A 23,812-nucleotide genomic window follows, 5' to 3' on the forward strand; every position below is an offset into this window, starting at 1 on the left:
TCTTGAGACTGAGCCTCTTGAAACAAGGAGTCTTGAGACTGAGCCTCTTGAAACAAGGAGTCTTGAGACTCAGCCTCTTGAAACAAGGAGTCTTGTGACTGAGCCTCTTGAAACAAGGAGTCTTGACACTCAGTCTCTTGAAACAAGGAGTCTTGAGACTCAGCCTCTTGAAACAAGGAGTCTTGACACTCAGTCTCTTGAAACAAGGAGTCTTGACACTCAGCCCCTTGAGACAAGGAGTCTTGAGACTGAGCCTCTTGAAACAAGGAGTCTTGACACTCAGCCTCTTGAAACAAGGAGTCTTGAGACTCAGCCTCTTGAAACAAGGAGTCTTGACACTCAGTCTCTTGAAACAAGGAGTCTTGAGACTGAGCGTCTTGAAACAAGGAGTCTTGACACTGAGCCTCTTGAAACAAGGAGTCTTGTGACTGAGCCTCTTGAAACAAGGAGTCTTGAGACTCAGCCTCTTGAAACAAGGAGTCTTGAGACTCAGCCTCTTGAAACAAGGAGTCTTGAGACTGAGCCTCTTGAAACAAGGAGTCTTGACACTCAGCCTCTTGAAACAAGGAGTCTTGAGACTCAGCCTCTTGAAACAAGGAGTCTTGAGACTCAGCCTCTTGAAACAAGGAGTCTTGAGACTGAGCCTCTTGAAACAAGGAGTCTTGAGACTCAGCCTCTTGAAACAAGGAGTCTTGTGACTGAGCCTCTTGAAACAAGGAGTCTTGAGACTCAGCCTCTTGAAACAAGGAGTCTTGTGACTGAGCCTCTTGAAACAAGGAGTCTTGAGACTCAGCCTCTTGAAACAAGGAGTTTTGAGACTGAGCCTCTTGAAACAAGGAGTCTTGAGACTGCGCCTTTTGAAACAAGGAGTCTTGAGACTGAGCCTCTTGAAACAAGGAGTCTTGAGACTGAGCCTCTTGAAACAAGGAGTCTTGAGACTGAGCCTCTTGAAACAAGGAGTCTTGAGACTGAGCCTCTTGAAACAAGGAGTCTTGACACTCAGCCTCTTGAAACAAAGAGTCTTGAGACTCAGCCTCTTGAAACAAGGAGTCTTGAGACTCAGCCTCTTGAAACAAGGAGTCTTGAGACTCAGCCTCTTGAAACAAGGAGTCTTGAGACTCAGCCTCTTGAAACAAGGAGTCTTGAGACTGAGCCTCTTGAAACAAGGAGTCTTGACACTCAGCCTCTTGAAACAAGGAGTCTTGACACTCAGCCTCTTGAAACAAGGAGTCTTGAGACTCAGCCTCTTGAAACAAGGAGTCTTGAGACTCGGCCTCTTGAAACAAGGAGTCTTGACACTCAGCCCCTTGAGACAAGGAGTCTTGAGACTGAGCCTCTTGAAACAAGGAGTCTTGACACTCAGCCTCTTGAAACAAGGAGTCTTGAGACTGAGCCTCTTGAAACAAGGAGTCTTGAGACTGAGCCTCTTGAAACAAGGAGTCTTGTGACTGAGCCTCTTGAAACAAGGAGTCTTGACACTCAGTCTCTTGAAACAAGGAGTCTTTAGACTCAGCCTCTTGAAACAAGGAGTCTTGACACTCAGTCTCTTGAAACAAGGAGTCTTGAGACTGAGCGTCTTGAAACAAGGAGTCTTGACACTGAGCCTCTTGAAACAAGGAGTCTTGTGACTGAGCCTCTTGAAACAAGGAGTCTTGAGACTCAGCCTCTTGAAACAAGGAGTCTTGAGACTCAGCCTCTTGAAACAAGGAGTCTTGAGACTGAGCCTCTTGAAACAAGGAGTCTTGACACTCAGCCTCTTGAAACAAGGAGTCTTGAGACTCAGCCTCTTGAAACAAGGAGTCTTGAGACTCAGCCTCTTGAAACAAGGAGTCTTGAGACTGAGCCTCTTGAAACAAGGAGTCTTGAGACTCAGCCTCTTGAAACAAGGAGTCTTGTGACTGAGCCTCTTGAAACAAGGAGTCTTGAGACTGAGCCTCTTGAAACAAGGAGTCTTGAGACTGAGCCTCTTGAAACAAGGAGTCTTGAGACTCAGCCTCTTGAAACAAGGAGTTTTGAGACTGAGCCTCTTGAAACAAGGAGTCTTGAGACTGCGCCTCTTGAAACAAGGAGTCTTGAGACTGAGCCTCTTGAAACAAGGAGTCTTGAGACTGAGCCTCTTGAAACAAGGAGTCTTGAGACTCAGCCTCTTGAAACAAGGAGTCTTGAGACTCAGCCTCTTGAAACAAGGAGTCTTGAGACTGAGCCTCTTGAAACAAGGAGTCTTGACACTCAGCCTCTTGAAACAAGGAGTCTTGAGACTGAGCCTCTTGAAACAAGGAGTCTTGAGACTCAGCCTCTTGAAACAAGGAGTTTTGAGACTGAGCCTCTTGAAACAAGGAGTCTTAACACTCAGCCTCTTGAAACAAAGAGTCTTGAGACTCAGCCTCTTGAAACAAGGAGTCTTGAGACTCAGCCTCTTGAAACAAGGAGTCTTGAGACTCAGCCTCTTGAAACAAGGAGTCTTGAGACTGAGCCTCTTGAAACAAGGAGTCTTGACACTCAGCCTCTTGAAACAAGGAGTCTTGACACTCAGCCTCTTGAAACAAGGAGTCTTGAAACTCAGCCTCTTGAAACAAGGAGTCTTGACACTCAGCCTCTTGAAACAAGGAGACTTGAGACTGAGCCTCTTGAAACAAGGAGTCTTGAGACTGAGCCTCTTGAAACAAGGAGTCTTGAGACTCAGCCTCTTGAAACAAGGAGTCTTGAGACTGAGCCTCTTGAAACAAGGAGTCTTGAGACTCAGCTTCTTGAAGCAAGGAGTCTTGAGACTCAGCCTCTTGAAACAAGGAGTCTTGAGACTCAGCCTCTTGAAACAAGGAGTCTTGAGACTGAGCCTCTTGAAACAAGGAGTCTTGACACTCAGCCTCTTGAAACAAGGAGTCTTGAGACTCAGCCTCTTGAAACAAGGAGTCTTGAGACTCAGTCTCTTGAAACAAGGAGTCTTGACACTGAGCCTCTTGAAACAAGGAGTCTTGAGACTGAGCCTCTTGAAACAAGGAGTCTTGACACTCAGCCTCTTGAAACAAGGAGTCTTGAGACTGAGCCTCTTGAAACAAGGAGTCTTGACACTCAGCCTCTTGAAACAAGGAGTCTTGAGACTGAGCCTCTTGAAACAAGGAGTCTTGAGACTGAGCCTCTTGAAACAAGGAGTCTTGAGACTGAGCCTCTTGAAACAAGGAGTCTTGAGACTGAGCCTCTTGAAACAAGGAGTCTTGAGACTGAGCCTCTTGAAACAAGGAGTCTTGAGACTCAGCCTCTTGAAACAAGGAGTCTTGAGACTGAGCCTCTTGAAACAAGGAGTCTTGAGACTCGGCCTCTTGAAACAAGGAGTCTTGAGACTCAGCCTCTTGAAACAAGGAGTCTTGAGACTGAGCCTCTTGAAACAAGGAGTCTTGAGACTGAGCCTCTTGAAACAAGGAGTCTTGACACTCAGCCTCTTGAAACAAGGAGTCTTGAGACTCAGCCTCTTGAAACAAGGAGTCTTGTGACTGAGCCTCTTGAAACAAGGAGTCTTGAGACTGAGCCTCTTGAAACAAGGAGTCTTGAGACTGAGCCTCTTGAAACAAGGAGTCTTGAGACTCAGCCTCTTGAAACAAGGAGTTTTGAGACTGAGCCTCTTGAAACAAGGAGTCTTGAGACTGCGCCTCTTGAAACAAGGAGTCTTGAGACTGAGCCTCTTGAAACAAGGAGTCTTGAGACTGAGCCTCTTGAAACAAGGAGTCTTGAGAATGAGCCTCTTGAAACAAGGAGTCTTGAGACTCAGCCTCTTGAAACAAGGAGTCTTGAGACTCAGCCTCTTGAAATAAGGAGTCTTGAGACTGAGCCTCTTGAAACAAGGAGTCTTGACACTCAGCCTCTTGAAACAAGGAGTCTTGAGACTGAGCCTCTTGAAACAAGGAGTCTTGAGACTCAGCCTCTTGAAACAAGGAGTTTTGAGACTGTGCCTCTTGAAACAAGGAGTCTTGACACTCAGCCTCTTGAAACAAAGAGTCTTGAGACTCAGCCTCTTGAAACAAGGAGTCTTGAGACTCAGCCTCTTGAAACAAGGAGTCTTGAGACTCAGCCTCTTGAAACAAGGAGTCTTGAGACTCAGCCTCTTGAAACAAGGAGTCTTGAGACTGAGCCTCTTGAAACAAGGAGTCTTGACACTCAGCCTCTTGAAACAAGGAGTCTTGACACTCAGCCTCTTGAAACAAGGATTCTTGAGACTCAGCCTCTTGAAACAAGGAGTCTTGACACTCAGCCCCTTGAAACAAGGAGTCTTGAGACTGAGCCTCTTGAAACAAGGAGTCTTGACACTCAGCCTCTTGAAACAAGGAGTCTTGAGACTGAGCCTCTTGAAACAAGGAGTCTTGAGACTCAGCCTCTTGAAACAAGGAGTCTTGAGACTGAGCCTCTTGAAACAAGGAGTCTTGACACTCAGCCTCTTGAAACAAGGAGTCTTGAGACTGAGCCTCTTGAAACAAGGAGTCTTGACACTCAGTCTCTTGAAACAAGGAGTCTTGAGACTCAGCCTCTTGAAACAAGGAGTCTTGACACTCAGTCTCTTGAAACAAGGAGTCTTGAGACTGAGCCTCTTGAAACAAGGAGTCTTGACACTGAGCCTCTTGAAACAAGGAGTCTTGTGACTGAGCCTCTTGAAACAAGGAGTCTTGAGACTCGGCCTCTTGAAACAAGGAGTCTTGACACTCAGCCCCTTGAGACAAGGAGTCTTGAGACTGAGCCTCTTGAAACAAGGAGTCTTGACACTCAGCCTCTTGAAACAAGGAGTCTTGAGACTGAGCCTCTTGAAACAAGGAGTCTTGAGACTGAGCCTCTTGAAACAAGGAGTCTTGTGACTGAGCCTCTTGAAACAAGGAGTCTTGACACTCAGTCTCTTGAAACAAGGAGTCTTGAGACTCAGCCTCTTGAAACAAGGAGTCTTGACACTCAGTCTCTTGAAACAAGGAGTCTTGAGACTGAGCGTCTTGAAACAAGGAGTCTTGACACTCAGCCCCTTGAAACAAGGAGTCTTGAGACTGAGCCTCTTGAAACAAGGAGTCTTGACACTCAGCCTCTTGAAACAAGGAGTCTTGAGACTGAGCCTCTTGAAACAAGGAGTCTTGAGACTGAGCCTCTTGAAACAAGGAGTCTTGTGACTGAGCCTCTTGAAACAAGGAGTCTTGACACTCAGTCTCTTGAAACAAGGAGTCTTGAGACTCAGCCTCTTGAAACAAGGAGTCTTGACACTCAGTCTCTTGAAACAAGGAGTCTTGAGACTGAGCGTCTTGAAACAAGGAGTCTTGACACTGAGCCTCTTGAAACAAGGAGTCTTGTGACTGAGCCTCTTGAAACAAGGAGTCTTGAGACTCAGCCTCTTGAAACAAGGAGTCTTGAGACTCAGCCTCTTGAAACAAGGAGTCTTGAGACTGAGCCTCTTGAAACAAGGAGTCTTTACACTCAGCCTCTTGAAACAAGGAGTCTTGAGACTCAGCCTCTTGAAACAAGGAGTCTTGAGACTCAGCCTCTTGAAACAAGGAGTCTTGAGACTGAGCCTCTTGAAACAAGGAGTCTTGAGACTCAGCCTCTTGAAACAAGGAGTCTTGTGACTGAGCCTCTTGAAACAAGGAGTCTTGAGACTCAGCCTCTTGAAACAAGGAGTCTTGTGACTGAGCCTCTTGAAACAAGGAGTCTTGAGACTCAGCCTCTTGAAACAAGGAGTTTTGAGACTGAGCCTCTTGAAACAAGGAGTCTTGAGACTGCGCCTTTTGAAACAAGGAGTCTTGAGACTGAGCCTCTTGAAACAAGGAGTCTTGAGACTGAGCCTCTTGAAACAAGGAGTCTTGAGACTGAGCCTCTTGAAACAAGGAGTCTTGAGACTGAGCCTCTTGAAACAAGGAGTCTTGACACTCAGCCTCTTGAAACAAAGAGTCTTGAGACTCAGCCTCTTGAAACAAGGAGTCTTGAGACTCAGCCTCTTGAAACAAGGAGTCTTGAGACTCAGCCTCTTGAAACAAGGAGTCTTGAGACTCAGCCTCTTGAAACAAGGAGTCTTGAGACTGAGCCTCTTGAAACAAGGAGTCTTGACACTCAGCCTCTTGAAACAAGGAGTCTTGACACTCAGCCGCTTGAAACAAGGAGTCTTGAGACTCAGCCTCTTGAAACAAGGAGTCTTGACACTCAGCCTCTTGAAACAAGGAGTCTTGAGACTGAGCCTCTTGAAACAAGGAGTCTTGAGACTCAGCCTCTTGAAACAAGGAGTCTTGAGACTGAGCCTCTTGAAACAAGGAGTCTTGAGACTCAGCTTCTTGAAGCAAGGAGTCTTGAGACTCAGCCTCTTGAAACAAGGAGTCTTGAGACTCAGCCTCTTGAAACAAGGAGTCTTGAGACTGAGCCTCTTGAAACAAGGAGTCTTGACACTCAGCCTCTTGAAACAAGGAGTCTTGAGACTCAGCCTCTTGAAACAAGGAGTCTTGAGACTCAGTCTCTTGAAACAAGGAGTCTTGACACTGAGCCTCTTGAAACAAGGAGTCTTGAGACTGAGCCTCTTGAAACAAGGAGTCTTGACACTCAGCCTCTTGAAACAAGGAGTCTTGAGACTGAGCCTCTTGAAACAAGGAGTCTTGACACTCAGCCTCTTGAAACAAGGAGTCTTGAGACTGAGCCTCTTGAAACAAGGAGTCTTGAGACTGAGCCTCTTGAAACAAGGAGTCTTGAGACTGAGCCTCTTGAAACAAGGAGTCTTGAGACTGAGCCTCTTGAAACAAGGAGTCTTGAGACTCAGCCTCTTGAAACAAGGAGTCTTGAGACTGAGCCTCTTGAAACAAGGAGTCTTGAGACTCGGCCTCTTGAAACAAGGAGTCTTGAGACTCAGCCTCTTGAAACAAGGAGTCTTGAGACTGAGCCTCTTGAAACAAGGAGTCTTGAGACTGAGCCTCTTGAAACAAGGAGTCTTGACACTCAGCCTCTTGAAACAAGGAGTCTTGAGACTCAGCCTCTTGAAACAAGGAGTCTTGAGACTCAGCCTCTTGAAACAAGGAGTTTTGACACTCAGCCTCTTGAAACAAGGAGTCTTGAGACTCAGCCTCTTGAAACAAGGAGTCTGGACACTCAGCCTCTTGAAACAAGGAGTCTTGAGACTCGGCCTCTTGAAACAAGGAGTCTTGACACTCAGCCCCTTGAGACAAGGAGTCTTGAGACTGAGCCTCTTGAAACAAGGAGTCTTGACACTCAGCCTCTTGAAACAAGGAGTCTTGAGACTGAGCCTCTTGAAACAAGGAGTCTTGAGACTGAGCCTCTTGAAACAAGGAGTCTTGTGACTGAGCCTCTTGAAACAAGGAGTCTTGACACTCAGTCTCTTGAAACAAGGAGTCTTGAGACTCAGCCTCTTGAAACAAGGAGTCTTGACACTCAGTCTCTTGAAACAAGGAGTCTTGAGACTGAGCGTCTTGAAACAAGGAGTCTTGAGACTGAGCCTCTTGAAACAAGGAGTCTTGACACTCAGCCTCTTGAAACAAGGAGTCTTGACACTCAGCCTCTTGAAACAAGGAGTCTTGAGACTCAGCCTCTTGAAACAAGGAGTCTTGACACTCAGCCCCTTGAAACAAGGAGTCTTGAGACTGAGCATCTTGAAACAAGGAGTCTTGACACTCAGCCTCTTGAAACAAGGAGTCTTGAGACTGAGCCTCTTGAAACAAGGAGTCTTGAGACTCAGCCTCTTGAAACAAGGAGTCTTGAGACTGAGCCTCTTGAAACAAGGAGTCTTGACACTCAGCCTCTTGAAACAAGGAGTCTTGAGACTGAGCCTCTTGAAACAAGGAGTCTTGACACTCAGTCTCTTGAAACAAGGAGTCTTGAGACTCAGCCTCTTGAAACAAGGAGTCTTGACACTCAGTCTCTTGAAACAAGGAGTCTTGAGACTGAGCCTCTTGAAACAAGGAGTCTTGACACTCAGCCTCTTGAAACAAGGAGTCTTGAGACTGAGCCTCTTGAAACAAGGAGTCTTGAGACTGAGCCTCTTGAAACAAGGAGTGTTGTGACTGAGCCTCTTGAAACAAGGAGTCTTGACACTCAGTCTCTTGAAACAAGGAGTCTTGAGACTCAGCCTCTGGAAACAAGGAGTCTTGACACTCAGTCTCTTGAAACAAGGAGTCTTGAGACTGAGCGTCTTGAAACAAGGAGTCTTGACACTGAGCCTCTTGAAACAAGGAGTCTTGTGACTGAGCCTCTTGAAACAAGGAGTCTTGAGACTCAGCCTCTTGAAACAAGGAGTCTTGAGACTCAGCCTCTTGAAACAAGGAGTCTTGAGACTGAGCCTCTTGAAACAAGGAGTCTTTACACTCAGCCTCTTGAAACAAGGAGTCTTGAGACTCAGCCTCTTGAAACAAGGAGTCTTGAGACTCAGCCTCTTGAAACAAGGAGTCTTGAGACTGAGCCTCTTGAAACAAGGAGTCTTGAGACTCAGCCTCTTGAAACAAGGAGTCTGGTGACTGAGCCTCTTGAAACAAGGAGTCTTGAGACTCAGCCTCTTGAAACAAGGAGTCTTGTGACTGAGCCTCTTGAAACAAGGAGTCTTGAGACTCAGCCTCTTGAAACAAGGAGTTTTGAGACTGAGCCTCTTGAAACAAGGAGTCTTGAGACTGCGCCTTTTGAAACAAGGAGTCTTGAGACTGAGCCTCTTGAAACAAGGAGTCTTGAGACTGAGCCTCTTGAAACAAGGAGTCTTGAGACTGAGCCTCTTGAAACAAGGAGTCTTGAGACTGAGCCTCTTGAAACAAGGAGTCTTGACACTCAGCCTCTTGAAACAAAGAGTCTTGAGACTCAGCCTCTTGAAACAAGGAGTCTTGAGACTCAGCCTCTTGAAACAAGGAGTCTTGAGACTCAGCCTCTTGAAACAAGGAGTCTTGAGACTCAGCCTCTTGAAACAAGGAGTCTTGAGACTGAGCCTCTTGAAACAAGGAGTCTTGACACTCAGCCTCTTGAAACAAGGAGTCTTGACACTCAGCCGCTTGAAACAAGGAGTCTTGAGACTCAGCCTCTTGAAACAAGGAGTCTTGACACTCAGCCTCTTGAAACAAGGAGTCTTGAGACTGAGCCTCTTGAAACAAGGAGTCTTGAGACTCAGCCTCTTGAAACAAGGAGTCTTGAGACTGAGCCTCTTGAAACAAGGAGTCTTGAGACTCAGCTTCTTGAAGCAAGGAGTCTTGAGACTCAGCCTCTTGAAACAAGGAGTCTTGAGACTCAGCCTCTTGAAACAAGGAGTCTTGAGACTGAGCCTCTTGAAACAAGGAGTCTTGACACTCAGCCTCTTGAAACAAGGAGTCTTGAGACTCAGCCTCTTGAAACAAGGAGTCTTGAGACTCAGTCTCTTGAAACAAGGAGTCTTGACACTGAGCCTCTTGAAACAAGGAGTCTTGAGACTGAGCCTCTTGAAACAAGGAGTTTTGACACTCAGCCTCTTGAAACAAGGAGTCTTGAGACTGAGCCTCTTGAAACAAGGAGTCTTGACACTCAGCCTCTTGAAACAAGGAGTCTTGAGACTGAGCCTCTTGAAACAAGGAGTCTTGAGACTGAGCCTCTTGAAACAAGGAGTCTTGAGACTGAGCCTCTTGAAACAAGGAGTCTTGAGACTGAGCCTCTTGAAACAAGGAGTCTTGAGACTCAGCCTCTTGAAACAAGGAGTCTTGAGACTGAGCCTCTTGAAACAAGGAGTCTTGAGACTCGGCCTCTTGAAACAAGGAGTCTTGAGACTCAGCCTCTTGAAACAAGGAGTCTTGAGACTGAGCCTCTTGAAACAAGGAGTCTTGAGACTGAGCCTCTTGAAACAAGGAGTCTTGACACTCAGCCTCTTGAAACAAGGAGTCTTGAGACTCAGCCTCTTGAAACAAGGAGTCTTGAGACTCAGCCTCTTGAAACAAGGAGTTTTGACACTCAGCCTCTTGAAACAAGGAGTCTTGAGACTCAGCCTCTTGAAACAAGGAGTCTGGACACTCAGCCTCTTGAAACAAGGAGTCTTGAGACTCGGCCTCTTGAAACAAGGAGTCTTGACACTCAGCCCCTTGAGACAAGGAGTCTTGAGACTGAGCCTCTTGAAACAAGGAGTCTTGACACTCAGCCTCTTGAAACAAGGAGTCTTGAGACTGAGCCTCTTGAAACAAGGAGTCTTGAGACTGAGCCTCTTGAAACAAGGAGTCTTGTGACTGAGCCTCTTGAAACAAGGAGTCTTGACACTCAGTCTCTTGAAACAAGGAGTCTTGAGACTCAGCCTCTTGAAACAAGGAGTCTTGACACTCAGTCTCTTGAAACAAGGAGTCTTGAGACTGAGCGTCTTGAAACAAGGAGTCTTGACACTGAGCCTCTTGAAACAAGGAGTCTTGTGACTGAGCCTCTTGAAACAAGGAGTCTTGAGACTCAGCCTCTTGAAACAAGGAGTCTTGAGACTCAGCCTCTTGAAACAAGGAGTCTTGAGACTGAGCCTCTTGAAACAAGGAGTCTTGACACTCAGCCTCTTGAAACAAGGAGTCTTGACACTCAGCCTCTTGAAACAAGGAGTCTTGAGACTCAGCCTCTTGAAACAAGGAGTCTTGAGACTCAGCCTCTTGAAACAAGGAGTCTTGAGACTGAGCCTCTTGAAACAAGGAGTCTTGAGACTCAGCCTCTTGAAACAAGGAGTCTTGTGACTGAGCCTCTTGAAACAAGGAGTCTTGAGACTGAGCCTCTTGAAACAAGGAGTCTTGAGACTGAGCCTCTTGAAACAAGGAGTCTTGAGACTCAGCCTCTTGAAACAAGGAGTTTTGAGACTGAGCCTCTTGAAACAAAGAGTCTTGAGACTGCGCCTCTTGAAACAAGGAGTCTTGAGACTGAGCCTCTTGAAACAAGGAGTCTTGAGACTGAGCCTCTTGAAACAAGGAGTCTTGAGACTCAGCCTCTTGAAACAAGGAGTCTTGAGACTCAGCCTCTTGAAACAAGGAGTCTTGAGACTGAGCCTCTTGAAACAAGGAGTCTTGACACTCAGCCTCTTGAAACAAGGAGTCTTGAGACTGAGCCTCTTGAAACAAGGAGTCTTGAGACTCAGCCTCTTGAAACAAGGAGTTTTGAGACTGAGCCTCTTGAAACAAGGAGTCTTGACACTCAGCCTCTTGAAACAAAGAGTCTTGAGACTCAGCCTCTTGAAACAAGGAGTTTTGAGACTCAGCCTCTTGAAACAAGGAGTCTTGAGACTCAGCCTCTTGAAACAAGGAGTCTTGAGACTCAGCCTCTTGAAACAAGGAGTCTTGAGACTGAGCCTCTTGAAACAAGGAGTCTTGACACTCAGCCTCTTGAAACAAGGAGTCTTGACACTCAGCCTCTTGAAACAAGGAGTCTTGAGACTCAGCCTCTTGAAACAAGGAGTCTTGACACTCAGCCTCTTGAAACAAGGAGTCTTGAGACTGAGCCTCTTGAAACAAGGAGTCTTGAGACTGAGCCTCTTGAAACAAGGAGTCTTGAGACTCAGCCTCTTGAAACAAGGAGTCTTGAGACTGAGCCTCTTGAAACAAGGAGTCTTGAGACTCAGCTTCTTGAAGCAAGGAGTCTTGAGACTCAGCCTCTTGAAACAAGGAGTCTTGAGACTCAGCCTCTTGAAACAAGGAGTCTTGAGACTGAGCCTCTTGAAACAAGGAGTCTTGACACTCAGCCTCTTGAAACAAGGAGTCTTGAGACTCAGCCTCTTGAAACAAGGAGTCTTGAGACTCAGTCTCTTGAAACAAGGAGTCTTGACACTGAGCCTCTTGAAACAAGGAGTCTTGAGACTGAGCCTCTTGAAACAAGGAGTCTTGACACTCAGCCTCTTGAAACAAGGAGTCTTGAGACTGAGCCTCTTGAAACAAGGAGTCTTGACACTCAGCCTCTTGAAACAAGGAGTCTTGAGACTGAGCCTCTTGAAACAAGGAGTCTTGAGACTGAGCCTCTTGAAACAAGGAGTCTTGAGACTGAGCCTCTTGAAACAAGGAGTCTTGAGACTGAGCCTCTTGAAACAAGGAATCTTGAGACTCAGCCTCTTGAAACAAGGAGTCTTGAGACTGAGCCTCTTGAAACAAGGAGTCTTGAGACTCGGCCTCTTGAAACAAGGAGTCTTGAGACTCAGCCTCTTGAAACAAGGAGTCTTGAGACTGAGCCTCTTGAAACAAGGAGTCTTGAGACTGAGCCTCTTGAAACAAGGAGTCTTGACACTCAGCCTCTTGAAACAAGGAGTCTTGACACTCAGCCTCTTGAAACAAGGAGTCTTGAGACTCAGCCTCTTGAAACAAGGAGTCTTGTGACTGAGCCTCTTGAAACAAGGAGTCTTGAGACTGAGCCTCTTGAAACAAGGAGTCTTGAGACTCAGCCTCTTGAAACAAGGAGTCTTGAGACTCAGCCTCTTGAAACAAGGAGTTTTGAGACTGAGCCTCTTGAAACAAGGAGTCTTGAGACTGCGCCTCTTGAAACAAGGAGTCTTGAGACTGAGCCTCTTGAAACAAGGAGTCTTGAGACTGAGCCTCTTGAAACAAGGAGTCTTGAGACTCAGCCTCTTGAAACAAGGAGTCTTGAGACTCAGCCTCTTGAAACAAGGAGTCTTGAGACTGAGCCTCTTGAAACAAGGAGTCTTGACACTCAGCCTCTTGAAACAAGGAGTCTTGAGACTGAGCCTCTTGAAACAAGGAGTCTTGAGACTCAGCCTCTTGAAACAAAGAGTCTTGAGACTCAGCCTCTTGAAACAAGGAGTCTTGAGACTCAGCCTCTTGAAACAAGGAGTCTTGAGACTCAGCCTCTTGAAACAAGGAGTCTTGAGACTCAGCCTCTTGAAACAAGGAGTCTTGAGACTGAGCCTCTTGAAACAAGGAGTCTTGACACTCAGCCTCTTGAAACAAGGAGTCTTGACACTCAGCCTCTTGAAACAAGGAGTCTTGAGACTCAGCCTCTTGAAACAAGGAGTCTTGAGACTGAGCCTCTTGAAACAAGGAGTCTTGAGACTCAGCTTCTTGAAGCAAGGAGTCTTGAGACTGAGCCTCTTGAAACAAGGAGTCTTGAGACTCAGCCTCTTGAAACAAGGAGTCTTGAGACTGAGCCTCTTGAAACAAGGAGTCTTGACACTCAGCCTCTTGAAACAAGGAGTCTTGACACTCAGCCTCTTGAAACAAGGAGTCTTGAGACTGAGCCTCTTGAAACAAGGAGTCTTGAGACTGAGCCTCTTGAAACAAGGAGTCTTGAGACTAAGCCTCTTGAAACAAGGAGTCTTGAGACTGAGCCTCTTGAAACAAGGAGTCTTGAGACTCAGCCTCTTGAAACAAGGAGTCTTGAGACTGAGCCTCTTGAAACAAGGAGTCTTGAGACTCGGCCTCTTGAAACAAGGAGTCTTGAGACTCAGCCTCTTGAAACAAGGAGTCTTGAGACTGAGCCTCTTGAAACAAGGAGTCTTGAGACTGAGCCTCTTGAAACAAGGAGTCTTGACACTCAGCCTCTTGAAACAAGGAGTCTTGAGACTCAGCCTCTTGAAACAAGGAGTCTTGAGACTCAGCCTCTTGAAACAAGGAGTTTTGACACTTAGCCTCTTGAAACAAGGAGTCTTGAGACTCAGCCTCTTGAAACAAGGAGTCTGGACACTCAGCCTCTTGAAACAAGGAGTCTTGAGACTCGGCCTCTTGAAACAAGGAGTCTTGACACTCAGCGCCTTGAGACAAGGAGTCTTGAGACTGAGCCTCTTGAAACAAGGAGTCTTGACACTCAGCCTCTTGAAACAAGGAGTCTTGAGACTGAGCCTCTTGAAACAAGGAGTCTTGAGACTGAGCCTCTTGAAACAAGGAGTCTTGTGACTGAGCCTCTTGAAACAAGGAGTCTTGACACTCAGTCTCTTGAAACAAGGAGTCTTGAGACTCAGCCTCTTGAAACAAGGAGTCTTGACACTCAGTCTCTTGAAACAAGGAGTCTTGAGACTGAGCGTCTTGAAACAAGGAGTCTTGACACTGAGCCTCTTGAAACAAGGAGTCTTGTGACTGAGCCTCTTGAAACAAGGAGTCTTGAGACTCAGCCTCTTGAAACAAGGAGTCTTGAGACTCAGCCTCTTGAAACAAGGAGTCTTGAGACTGAGCCTCTTGAAACAAGGAGTCTTGACACTCAGCCTCTTGAAACAAGGAGTCTTGAGACTCAGCCTCTTGAAACAAGGAGTCTTGAGACTCAGCCTCTTGAAACAAGGAGTCTTGAGACTGAGCCTCTTGAAACAAGGAGTCTTGAGACTCAGCCTCTTGAAACAAGGAGTCTTGTGACTGAGCCTCTTGAAACAAGGAGTCTTGAGACTGAGCCTCTTGAAACAAGGAGTCTTGAGACTGAGCCTCTTGAAACAAGGAGTCTTGAGACTCAGCCTCTTGAAACAAGGAGTTTTGAGACTGAGCCTCTTGAAACAAAGAGTCTTGAGACTGCGCCTCTTGAAACAAGGAGTCTTGAGACTGAGCCTCTTGAAACAAGGAGTCTTGAGACTGAGCCTCTTGAAACAAGGAGTCTTGAGACTCAGCCTCTTGAAACAAGGAGTCTTGAGACTCAGCCTCTTGAAACAAGGAGTCTTGAGACTGAGCCTCTTGAAACAAGGAGTCTTGACACTCAGCCTCTTGAAACAAGGAGTCTTGAGACTGAGCCTCTTGAAACAAGGAGTCTTGAGACTCAGCCTCTTGAAACAAGGAGTTTTGAGACTGAGCCTCTTGAAACAAGGAGTCTTGACACTCAGCCTCTTGAAACAAAGAGTCTTGAGACTCAGCCTCTTGAAACAAGGAGTTTTGAGACTCAGCCTCTTGAAACAAGGAGTCTTGAGACTCAGCCTCTTGAAACAAGGAGTCTTGAGACTGAGCCTCTTGAAACAAGGAGTCTTGACACTCAGCCTCTTGAAACAAGGAGTCTTGACACTCAGCCTCTTGAAACAAGGAGTCTTGAGACTCAGCCTCTTGAAACAAGGAGTCTTGACACTCAGCCTCTTGAAACAAGGAGTCTTGAGACTGAGCCTCTTGAAACAAGGAGTCTTGAGACTGAGCCTCTTGAAACAAGGAGTCTTGAGACTCAGCCTCTTGAAACAAGGAGTCTTGAGACTGAGCCTCTTGAAACAAGGAGTCTTGAGACTCAGCTTCTTGAAGCAAGGAGTCTTGAGACTCAGCCTCTTGAAACAAGGAGTCTTGAGACTCAGCCTCTTGAAACAAGGAGTCTTGAGACTGAGCCTCTTGAAACAAGGAGTCTTGACACTCAGCCTCTTGAAACAAGGAGTCTTGAGACTCAGCCTCTTGAAACAAGGAGTCTTGAGACTCAGTCTCTTGAAACAAGGAGTCTTGACACTGAGCCTCTTGAAACAAGGAGTCTTGAGACTGAGCCTCTTGAAACAAGGAGTCTTGAGACTGAGCCTCTTGAAACAAGGAGTCTTGAGACTGAGCCTCTTGAAACAAGGAGTCTTGACACTCAGCCTCTTGAAACAAGGAGTCTTGAGACTGAGCCTCTTGAAACAAGGAGTCTTGAGACTGAGCCTCTTGAAACAAGGAGTCTTGAGACTGAGCCTCTTGAAACAAGGAGTCTTGAGACTGAGCCTCTTGAAACCAGGAGTCTTTAGACTGAGCCTCTTGAAACAAGGAGTCTTGAGACTGAGCCTCTTGAAACAAGGAGTCTTGAGACTCGGCCTCTTGAAACAAGGAGTCTTGAGACTCAGCCTCTTGAAACAAGGAGTCTTGAGACTGAGCCTCTTGAAACAAGGAGTCTTGAGACTGAGCCTCTTGAAACAAGGAGTCTTGACACTCAGCCTCTTGAAACAAGGAGTCTTGAGACTCAGCCTCTTGAAACAAGGAGTCTTGTGACTGAGCCTCTTGAAACAAGGAGTCTTGAGACTGAGCCTCTTGAAACAAGGAGTCTTGAGACTCAGCCTCTTGAAACAAGGAGTCTTGAGACTCAGCCTCTTGAAACAAGGAGTTTTGAGACTGAGCCTCTTGAAACAAGGAGTCTTGAGACTGCGCCTCTTGAAACAAGGAGTCTTGAGACTGAGCCTCTTGAAACAAGGAGTCTTGAGACTGAGCCTCTTGAAACAAGGAGTCTTGAGACTCAGCCTCTTGAAACAAGGAGTCTTGAGACTGAGCCTCTTGAAATAAGGAGTCTTGACACTCAGCCTCTTGAAACAAGGAGTCTTGAGACTGAGCCTCTTGAAACAAGGAGTCTTGAGACTCAGCCTCTTGAAACAAGGAGTGTTGAGACTGTGCCTCTTGAAACAAGGAGTCTTGAGACTGCGCCTCTTGAAACAAGGAGTTTTGAGACTGAGCCTCTTGAAACAAGGAGTCTTGAGACTGCGCCTCTTGAAACAAGGAGTCTTGAGACTGAGCCTCTTGAAACAAGGAGTCTTGAGACTGAGCCTCTTGAAACAAGGAGTCTTGAGACTCAGCCTCTTGAAACAAGGAGTCTTGAGACTGAGCCTCTTGAAATAAGGAGTCTTGACACTCAGCCTCTTGAAACAAGGAGTCTTGAGACTGAGCCTCTTGAAACAAGGAGTCTTGAGACTCAGCCTCTTGAAACAAGGAGTGTTGAGACTGTGCCTCTTGAAACAAGGAGTCTTGACACTCAGCCTCTTGAAACAAAGAGTCTTGAGACTCAGCCTCTTGAAACAAGGAGTCTTGAGACTCAGCCTCTTGAAACAAGGAGTCTTGAGACTCAGCCTCTTGAAACAAGGAGTCTTGAGACTCAGCCTCTTGAAACAAGGAGTCTTGAGACTGAGCCTCTTGAAACAAGGAGTCTTGACACTCAGCCTCTTGAAACAAGGAGTCTTGACACTCAGCCTCTTGAAACAAGGAGTCTTGAGACTCAGCCTCTTGAAACAAGGAGTCTTGAGACTGAGCCTCTTGAAACAAGGAGTCTTGAGACTCAGCTTCTTGAAGCAAGGAGTCTTGAGACTGAGCCTCTTGAAACAAGGAGTCTTGAGACTCAGCCTCTTGAAACAAGGAGTCTTGAGACTGAGCCTCTTGAAACAAGGAGTCTTGACACTCAGCCTCTTGAAACAAGGAGTCTTGAGACTCAGCCTCTTGAAACAAGGAGTCTTGAGACTCAGTCTCTTGAAACAAGGAGTCTTGACACTGAGCCTCTTGAAACAAGGAGTCTTGAGACTGAGCCTCTTGAAACAAGGAGTCTTGACACTCAGCCTCTTGAAACAAGGAGTCTTGAGACTGAGCCTCTTGAAACAAGGAGTCTTGACACTCAGCCTCTTGAAACAAGGAGTCTTGAGACTGAGCCTCTTGAAACAAGGAGTCTTGAGACTGAGCCTCTTGAAACAAGGAGTCTTGAGACTGAGCCTCTTGAAACAAGGAGTCTTGAGACTGAGCCACTTGAAACAAGGAGTCTTGAGACTCAGCCTCTTGAAACAAGGAGTCTTGAGACTGAGCCTCTTGAAACAAGGAGTCTTGAGACTCGGCCTCTTGAAACAAGGAGTCTTGAGACTCAGCCTCTTGAAACAAGGAGTCTTGAGACTGAGCCTCTTGAAACAAGGAGTCTTGAGACTGAGCCTCTTGAAACAAGGAGTCTTGACCCTCAGCCTCTTGAAACAAGGAGTCTTGAGACTCAGCCTCTTGAAACAAGGAGTCTTGAGACTGAGCCTCTTGAAACAAGGAGTCTTGACACTCAGCCTCTTGAAACAAGGAGTCTTGAGACTCAGCCTCTTGAAACAAGGAGTCTGGACACTCAGCCTCTTGAAACAAGGAGTCTTGACACTGAGCCTCTTGAAACAAGGAGTCTTGAGACTCAGCCTCTTGAAACAAGGAGTCTTGAGACTCAGCCTCTTGAAACAAGGAGTCTTGAGACTGAGCCTCTTGAAACAAGGAGTCTTGACACTCAGCCTCCTGAAACAAGGAGTCTTGACACTCAGCCTCTTGAAACAAGGAGTCTTGAGACTCAGCCTCTTGAAACAAGGAGTCTTGACACTCAGCCTCTTGAAACAAGGAGTCTTGACACTCAGCCTCTTGAAACAAGGAGTCTTGAGACTGAGCCTCTTGAAACAAGGAGTCTTGAGACTGAGCCTCTTGAAACAAGGAGTCTTGACACTCAGCCCCTTGAAACAAGGAGTCTTGAGACTGAGCCTCTTGAAACAAGGAGTCTTGACACTCAGCCTCCTGAAACAAGGAGTCTTGACACTGAGCCTCTTGAAACAAGGAGTCTTGAGACTCAGCCTCTTGAAACAAGGAGTCTTGAGACTCAGCCTCTTGAAACAAGGAGTCTTGAGACTGAGCCTCTTGAAACAAGGAGTCTTGACACTCAGCCTCTTGAAACAAGGTGTCTTGACACTCGGCCTCTTGAAACAAGGAGTCTAGACACTCGGCCTCTTGAAACAAGGAGTCTTGAGACTGAGCCTCTTGAAACAAGGAGTCTTGACACTCAGCCTCTTGAAACAAGGAGTCTTGACACTCAGCTTGGGATTCATGAGTAAATAAATGACATGACCAGGGATTCATTTCAGCAGGGTCGGTGACCCAGACAAGTTTTCCGCACCCGGCACACCGCATCCAGTCCACCTCTCCCTCACCACGGCTGTGACGACTACCAGGCACGTGCAACCTATTCCAGTCGACGCCAACAACCCTTGGACATACACAGTGAGCAATTACGCTATGTGCATGTTTAATCCTATTAATTAGTATTATATAAATCAATGTTCACCGGCCCTGTGGTTCACTTGCCCGGCGAGAAATGTCAGCTGTCCAAAGGTGAACATACATACAGTCACAGTGCCGCTGTGTGTGTGGCGTTGTTAGGTTATCCCACAGCGCCCCCTCTTGGCTACGCGTGGGACCCAGAGGGGACCCTCAACGCCCGGGACCCGCTCGCTCCGCGCCTGTACGCTGGGCCTGAAGATCCACATCGACACGAAGGCAAAGACCTCCCGTATAGCCTTAACAAACGGCAAACTGTTGGGGAAAGTGCTGCAAAGACCCCCCGTATAGCCTTAACAGACTGTTGGGGAAAATGATGTTAGCGAGTAGCGCATATGAAGGCCGGCACGACACACCAGGGGTTAATCACTGCCAACCTTGTAAGCGTCACCACACTTCGCCACCACTGCTGCTGACCCTCCAGGGTTTTCTCATGCAATCTCAATCCCACTCGTGCGTGGGTCACGTTTGGTCGTGCCCCACCCGATGTCCCTATTACTGTGTCCAGCAAATCACCGTCTTTGTCCGATGGGCAGCTAAAAGTAGCTGCGAGGATAACCGGAATCCATGTGATGATGGATTATTATGCTTGACGAGATCCCCAAGTGGCACAATGGGCGCGAGATGTTAACTCCCTCGCCTGGCATGCACGAGTTCGTGGGTTCGATCCTGACCCTGCAGAGATGTTAACTCCCTCGCCTGGTATCCACGAGTTCGTGGGTTCGATCCTGACCCCGCAGAGATGTTAACTCCCTCGCCCGGTATACACGAGTTCGTGGGTTCGATCCTGACCCTGGCGCCTGTGGTATGTTTGGAGTTTGCATGTCTCTCTCCCCGTGGTCGTGTGGATTTTTATCCGGGTCCTCTGGTTTTGCCCTCCACATTTAGAATCAATAACACGCGTTTAGAGTATTTGGCTGCAATACATTTCCACTTGATACGCCACTTGGTTAAGATATAATTTGTGACAGCCAGGCCGTTTCTGCAAAAGACATAAACAGCTCAGTGGGCCTTACCTGGTAAAATAAAAAAATGTTTTAGTTAGTTATTATGGTTCATTTATGAACGCTGTAGTATTAATATTATTACTACAGCGCATTACACACTGTAGTTAGTAGGATTACTACTACAGCGTATTACACGCTGTAGAAATTAGTATTACTGCTACAGCACGTTACATGCTGTAGAAAGTATGACTGCTACAGCGTTGTTATTATTGTTGTTGGCAAGCAGTCTGCAATCGTGAGGCTCCTGTTCGCGTCTGTCTGGAGTGGCGAGTCAAGGTGAAAATTTGAACTACCGTGATCCCAACGGGGTCACGGGAGTTCAGTTGTACCCATTGTGCAATGTGCCAGCAACATGTTATGATTTGTACTCTGAATGCAAATTTGTTTCTTGAGTAGTGCAATTTGTGATTAGTGAAGGGTTTGTCACTTAGCTAAGAGACAGGTAACTATTTGCACGCCAATTTAAAAAGCAGGCCCCATAGTGACAAGTGCAGTAGCAAAACTCTTATTATTTATTATCCACTCTCTCTCCCTATGGCCATATCTATTCATGCATCATGGAGAAGGGCGATTGCATATTATACGCCTTTCATTTCAAGGCCACGGTGTTATTGACGAACGTGTTGAGGTGATTTTAATTTGAACACCCCCTTTCACAAGCGTATTTGTGAAACAGTTGGTCAGTTTGCTGTCACTTTAGTTTTCACTCTTGTCCTACTTAACCCCAACGTGCAATCGCTAGTGGAAACAAATACAATCCACCTCATTTTTCCAGCCTCAAGAAGTGATACCGCGTGCAGGTGGCTTCCTTGAGAAACTATAATTTGCTGGACCGTGGCTCCATCATAAGTTCTTCCTTGCATTGGAACCTATAGACCCGCATAGAGAAACATGGACTTTACATGACAGAGGCCCACAGACGCACACTGAATCCCAAAGACTCAAATTTAACCCGATAGGCTCAGCGACCTAATGACCTTCGTAGAGGACCCTGATATTCATGGAAACCAATTGAGAAGGTGGAATAGGCTGGCAATGGCTTAATCATCACCATCATTGGCGCTTTTTCACAGAGACCCATAGATTCAAGTAGAGATTATATAGACTCATATAGAGGCCCATAGACTCACACGAAGACCCAGAGAGTCAAACAGTGACTCTGTAATGGAATGCACTGCCAGTGATTTCATAAAATTACTCAACCTGGATCATGAGTCATTAATGCGCCTGACTGCAAACAATAACCTGGAAGGACTCTCCTGAAAGATAATCGTGGGACCCATTGAGGCTTTCCTGGGTAACATATGCGATCATAAGACCACTATTAAGCATAAGCTACGCCTCGAGTGTCCTGGCTGGCTGCTGGCTGGGCTCCTGTCTACCCCAACAATGACTCCGTTGCTGTTAGTGACTGCTACGGGGCCGTTGCCACGGTAGCTTCTTGGGTAATTGGCTAAACGAGATTTTTCCATGTAACAAATAAACATTGAGTTGAGTTGAAATGACGGAAGAAGAAGAAGTTCGGAAGACGTTTAATAATAATGAATGATACCACAATGGTGGGAGTAACTAATACAGAAGACTGACCACGGTTCATTTGAAATAATTCTAACTTTAAATTTGTGCTCTTATTAATGTATTTTTCACCAGAATATTATTTAAACGTGTATATATATAAAACACCCACTATATATTATCTTAGCATTTTATTACGACGTAAAAAAGTAGATTACTTTTAGTGCTCCGAGTACAGGAGATCGTGAGAACAGCATTGCAGCGAAACGCGTTCTCTACTTGAGAATAATAATTATAACTATACATATTATACCAATAAATGGTAATATTATTAAAATTGGGGCTCTCTCTCCAGTAGATAGGCGCTCGCAGCTCACGCAGACTCCCAGGAGAACCGGTCTGGTTGGAGCCCAGCACACGTGCACCATCGACATCATCACAATCGTCACCACACGTTGCGTTCGTGTTGCAATCATCAATCAGTCCCATAAACTCCGGTTATCAATGAGTCAACCTGCGGGCATTCGCACCCGAAAATGAGAAAACCCAAGGCGGACTCCGTTGCTTTGCTAAACCCAGAGCCACGAACCGCCACTGACGCGCGCGTTGACTCAGCGGTTAAACCAAATCACGGTCTTCCATTCCGGACCACGTGGACACGGCGCGGTAGTCCTCTTCATTAGTGGCCCCTAACTGCGGAAATTAAACATTACTATGGCCAGATGGGATTCTGGGTCGATTCAAGGCGTAAACACCTCGAATCTAGATTCAAACCCGCGTCCTCGTGCTTGCGAGTTTGAGGTTTGTAGCTGCAGCATCGTCTGGACCCTGATGTCGACATTCACATTGGCAGCGAGAGACACCAGCGGTCACTCCCGCGTGCCCAGCGCACTTGTATGCTGCACAGAAGAAATAAAACATTTGATAGACCCGTGCCAATCCACTGCTGGATGAAGGCCTCCCCACGACGCAAATAAGTAAGCGCAGGCTGGTGGTGGGCTGGGCTGCCTCGCCCTGGGCATCACGCATTGACGCGTGGTGAGTTTTAATTTGTGTCTCTCGGAAGACGCGCACTCAAACGCGACAGATCGTTTGCGAGCGACTGCTCGGCTGTCTGGGACGTCTTCATGTGCGGATTTGTGAGAGGCGACCTTGACTGAATGAGGCACAGATACAGCATCAAGCATCCGCACACTCGTCGCCTCTTTGGTTTCCCGTGAAAGCTGAGCAGGGGCGTTAAGCCATCATCGTCGTCGTTGTTGTCATGCTGACCCCAAGAGGTCATTGACAACGCTAACTCGCTCTCGGCGCGACTGTGACTCCGCCACCCACGCCACCTTGTGCCCGCACACGGCAGTAGCCGCCGCTCGCAATCTAAAGCGCGGGTGATGTCACGACGGCGCTTGTACCAGGCTAGATGTACGTTGAGGCTTTCGCGTGAAGTATGGAAGTGCTTGCTGCTAGCAGGACGTCACGGGACAGATCCAGCAGGTGCCACAGGTCGACAGACTGATATGACTGGCAAATGCACCAACTGTGCTCCCCACTGTGCCAGCTCGCTGGTTTTAGCCGCCCGGCGCTCTGCTCGTTGTTGTGAGCGTCACTCCTCTGCCCTCCATTGTTGCTGGAGGGCGACTGCCTCCAACTGCCCAGTAGCGTCCTTAACGAGCCCCCTCCACAGAGGCCGCTGGTACCGGTCATCTGCAAGTCCAATCAGCTTCACATCCTCGCGTACCACATCACTCCATCTCTTCTCTAGTCCGTGTCCACGCTCTGTTAGCTCCCTCTATCCATCTTAATAGAAGCACGCGGCGGCCGGGCACGCGGCGGCCGGGCACGCGGCGGCCGGGCATGCGGGCTACACGACGAAGCCAATAATAAAAATAATACATTTGATTCGTGAGCGCTTTTCTGAATACTCAAAGACACTTTACATAAAATCATAAAAGCAGCAAAAACAACATCAAATGGTAAACACACTAAAAACACATCAAACTTAGCTAAACATTAAAAGCAATTTTAAAAAGGTGAGTTTTAGTCAATGATTTGAACGCTGGAAGGTCGGTGCAGTCACGGATTTGTTTTGGGAGAGAGTTCCAAAGTGAGGGGGCAGCTATAGAGAAGAATAACAACAGGCTTCTGCTGGAGGAGCTCACGAATGGGGTTGTGTCAAGATATTGGAGCTCCGTACACAATCAAATTTAATTAAACCCAGGTGTGCCTGTGAAGGGGTTCACGATTCGCAAGCAGAGAAAAGAGATCCATTGGTCAGGCAGCTTCCACAAATCATCAGTTGAAAAGAAAATTCCGCTCAACTGCATGCATGCACAAAGACAAAGATCCCCCGTGTAGACTTTGACAGGCTGTTTGGGCAAGTGCTGTTGGTGAGCACCTTATGAAGGCCGGTACAGCACACGACGGGGTGGGTAACCAGCACCATGCCCGTTTGCCTCTGTCTCCCCAATGTTGATCATTATACACCGAACCAGATACTCATTTGAGGCTGAGCCGACCTCAGCCTCAAATGATTATATGAACCAGGACTGGTTCATATAGTCGTAATTGATGTTGGCCCTGAGTAGGAATGAAACTCGGGTTGCCCGATTCATAGTGCGGCGTGCTAACCGCTACACTATCGCTCCCCAC

This window comes from Petromyzon marinus, chromosome 40 (assembly GCF_048934315.1).
Source record: "Petromyzon marinus isolate PM22_M1 ecotype Great Lakes invasive population chromosome 40, UKy_Petmar_22M1.pri1.0, whole genome shotgun sequence".
NCBI lineage: Eukaryota > Metazoa > Chordata > Hyperoartia > Petromyzontiformes > Petromyzontidae > Petromyzon > Petromyzon marinus.